This window comes from Pteronotus mesoamericanus, unplaced genomic scaffold (assembly GCF_021234165.1).
Source record: "Pteronotus mesoamericanus isolate MK-2021 breed Mesoamerican mustached bat unplaced genomic scaffold, CSHL_Meso_final scaffold_1066, whole genome shotgun sequence".
NCBI lineage: Eukaryota > Metazoa > Chordata > Mammalia > Chiroptera > Mormoopidae > Pteronotus > Pteronotus mesoamericanus.
The window spans coordinates 1,033,415-1,037,650 of NW_026555299.1; positions in this window are offsets into that span (position 1 = coordinate 1,033,415).

The following is a 4,236-nucleotide window of genomic DNA, read 5'->3' on the forward strand; positions in this document are numbered from 1 at the left end:
AATTTCCAACCCTCTCAGCCACGGGGCTTCCCATCACCTTGAATCTGCACGTTGTTAACCTTGCAGTGCTTGGTTCCCTACACAGACCCCGCACCATCTCTTTTGGCCCTTAGAGCAGTCCCAGGGAAGAGGGTAAAGAACACAAGCTCCATTTACAGAGAACACTGAGCTCTTGGGAGAGGCTTCCTGAGGACCACACACAGTGGCCGAGCGGGATCAGGATCCAGATGTCCTCACTCCAGTCCCTGCGCTCTTTCTTTCTCCTGTGTCAGAGTCCAGCCTGGTCTTGTCCTGTTGCCTCTCAGGTCTGCTGGACCAGTGAAATGCTGAGACAGAAGGAGCCAGAGCTGGGGGGCCGCGGTGGGAGAGGCCGAGAGCTCTGGGGACGCTTCAGTCCAGATGTGGGAGGCGAGGAACTGAGGTTATTGCTGTCTGTTCACCCCCTGCCCCACTCCCAGCTTCCTGCTCACAGGCTCTTCCTGTTTTGCTGTAAACTTCAGTTCCCATGGGCCCCACATTAAAGCATAGGACAGGGGGCCAGGGCAGGCGGCCAGAGGGACCAGGGAAACAGGGGATGGCTGGTGGCGGGGGTGCGGGGCGGGGGGAGGACTAGATGGAAGAAGAACAGGGAAAGCAGAAATAGAACAGGAGCTTGGTGAAAGATGGGAGGAAGCACAGGGTGGGGCAAGGGAAACGGCGGGGGGAGGGGCGGGGAGTGGAGGCTTGAGATGACAGCGGGCAGGGAGGTGTTGCAAAATCTGCCCGTGCACTCATTTCACATTTCAGAAAGCCCCTCTGACACCCCCGTCTCAAAAGTTCTTTCTCCAGCTTTTGTTCTTGTTTCCTCTCAGCACATGGTCACCCCCTCACAAGGCCCCCGCCCTGGTCTGGGCATCTTTGAGTCATGAACACAAGGCTCTCCATTCCTTTCGCGTGTGTTCCCCGCCGCCCGGTTTTCACCAGGCCCCAGCTGTCCTGGGAAAGTAGAAACCAGGACTCCAGCTCCTGGGAAACTGGAACTGTCCTGCCTCAGCACCCCATCATCCAGCCAGCCCCCTGCTCTGCCCTTCCCCGTTCCCAGCAGCTCCAACACGGGAGCATAGTCAGAGAGGACACTGAAACACCTGCTTGCAAGGAATTCGGGGTGGACACTGGTCTGGGGGCTGACGACTTAGCTTCGGGGAGCTGGGAAAAGCCTCTCACATCCACTCCTGATCCTCAGCTCCCTCAGCTCCCCGCAGCCCAGGACCACGCACAAGCCCCATCTGGAGCCTTCTGACTCAGGCTAGAGCCACTTGCTGAACATGCAGTTCAGGGCGCCAGCTCCCGATGCCAGGGAGCCAGCCTCAGCCTCATCTCAACTGGAGGAGGAGGAAACGCTGCCGTTGTTGTACTGACGGAGCTACCCTCTCAGGTTATAGGGGCTCAGGAGCCCCATGAGATTGGGGGAAGACCAAAACCTGTTGGCAGTATCTCCACAGAGTTGCCAGTGACCAACCACAGGACTTCTTCTTCCCCAAGCCAGGGCAAGTAGTCAGGTGATCACAGCTGGAATCACACATCCCACTTTGCCAGCCCCACCCCCACAGCAGATGTTAACTGTGAAGCCTCCCAGTCCCATGGGGACTTTCCTATGTTTCCTTGGCTCCTAGAGGAGGCGCCATGCCTGGGAACACCTTCAGCGATCTTCCAAGTCACATTTCTGACCCCCAGAACCTCCGAGGGCTTCTCATTGCAAAAGGGGAACTTTGAAGCAAAAATAAAAGCGTTCACCAGTCCACGGTCCTCCGCATTACTGGATAACTCCCCTGAAAGCACTCAAGCTCACATGAAGCGGGCCGCAGGGTATGCTTTATAGGGATGGACTAGGGCAACTGCTTCTCGCTCTCTTACAGGTCCCTCAAATGACTTCTGCCCAATGCCCCAATCACAAGATAGAGAAGAACCCAGGAATTCCTGCTTCCCAGACTGATGATAGAGAAGACATAACACTTAGGCCTTACTACATGTTTCATTTATTCTCATACATATCGCCTAGGAGATAGTTATTAGCAAGGGGGTAAATATCAAATTTGGATACAGGTGTGGCTGACTCAAAAGCTCTAATTCAAACAAAAACACCCCCCTCACTCCATTCCACAAAACTGCTTTCCAAGGTGGGAAAAATGAAGGTTTACTTCTGCCAACACAGGGTAGAGCAGTGGTTCCCAAATGTGGCCCCATTTTCAGAGATTCTGACTTCTTGTCTGGGATGGCCTAAGTGTCTACCTAGCAACATGTCTTTGTTTTTTCCATCTGTAGTTAGGAACCAAGGTATGGGGACCACAGAATCATCTGGCACAAAATATGCAGAGGTTAGTGGTCCAGAAAGCAGCGCTCAGCTATTGACTCTCCCATGTACTTGTTGTGCGACCCTCACTCTTCCTGGATTTGTTTCTCTCTATAAAAACTGAATATCTGCTCCATCATTCCCTCTTAACATGAGATACTTGCAGGCCCAAAGGATATAGACATACTTGAGCAAGAGGGAAGAAAAACAAAAGATGAATTTGAGGGATTTTCATTCTACTTGCCAAAATTCAGTGAGCCCTAGATTTACACTCTGAAATTACAATGGTCTGACTAGTTTGCAAGAATAGAGGAATATTAAAAGAAAACACTCAAAAACTCATACACAGATTCTTACCAGTTTGCCTTGCCCATTCGACCCCTCCAAATGTGAAAAGGTTTCCTTTGTTATAAATCTCTTTATTGAAGGTATTTTGGGACCAACAAATACAGTTTGCAATGTAGTTTGAGTAGCCTGCAAGAAACATCCTATTATAAAGACTACTTAACTGGGAATCAGAAAACTGGAGTTTTAATTCATTCTCCTAAACAATGTGAACTGTTAAATCAAGAATGCAAAGATGCAGCTTTATGAAGCCTATGGGTGGTCATGTGAGCCACCTGGGATTATACACAAGATTCCATTTGTTTTAGTGTGTGTAGACATTTTTCTGGAGAGAGGACTATAACTTCATCTGATTCATAAAAGAACTTGTGACTAAATAAGAAGGTTAAGAACTACCTTGTAGACCACTTAGCTACCAGGACTTCAGCTCTTATATTCTATTCACTACACCCCAACAACTCTGGAGGCAAAGTTTAGATCCTGAGGTACATATAAATCATTGAATCTGGAGTCCTAAGGCAAGACAATGACTCTCCTTTCTACCATATACAATAGTTCTGATGAGGTTTTATTTTTGTGATGACCTGAGGTGATCTGCTTCTAGTAGGCAGATTGAATAAAAGCATCCCAAGGTCCTATGATCTGCCTTCCTAAGGTCATGAATCACTCCAACCTCAGAGTCACAAAAGCTTTGAGACCAAATTGGCTGCACCCAGACTCTAAAGGTCAATGCCAAGGGACTCTGATTCTGAGAAAACCCCACCTACTCCCACTTGGCAAGTTCCTTCCCCTTACCCCTATGTATCTTCCCACTGGTTTGAAATGCCTCCCTTAGGGATTCACTGCTTTGGATGTGCAAAATCTGAACATCCTGTGCAACTCAACTCCTTCGGGAAGAAGCGTGACATTCTGATTCTAATTAACTAAAACTGGGACTGGTGGGAGGACAGGAAAGTGACTGAAAGGAGGAGAGCTCCTGAGCTTTGCTCAGGGTATGAGCAGTAGGACAGACTCAAGGACGTAGGGAGTCCAAAGAGCTGTTTACACAGTGCCCTGCATCCCAAACAAGACCTCTTCCGGGGAAGAAAACCAGGGCCGAGGCTCAAATTCCACTTGAAGGCAGGAGCGTGGAGGGGGCGTCCTAAAACACCCCAACTCCAATTCTACGCCCGCTCTGGCTCTGCGGGCAGGCCCCGCAGCACTGGGCCTGCGGGGGGCGCTCGCTGTCCCGGACACAGTCTGGCCCAGGGCCAGCGCCAGCGCCACCTTGGCACGGCTTGTCGCTAGCCGAAGCAAACAGGAGCTCAGGGCTCTCTTTACCAAGACAAGGTCTTCAAGCCCTTTCTGCAGTGCGACGTCACGCTACATTCCGACGCTCCTCCGCCAGAGCCGGATCGCGAGTCTCCTACAAGCATTCCCTCCCCCCGCTCGCGCCCCGGCCCCTCCAGGTTCCACCTTTTCAAATCATCCCAACCCTTCCTTTAGTAAGATGGTGGCGATTGCACTTCCGGCGTGTGTCCTTAAGGGTGCGTCCGGGTGACTGCTGCAGGTACCGCCCAGCG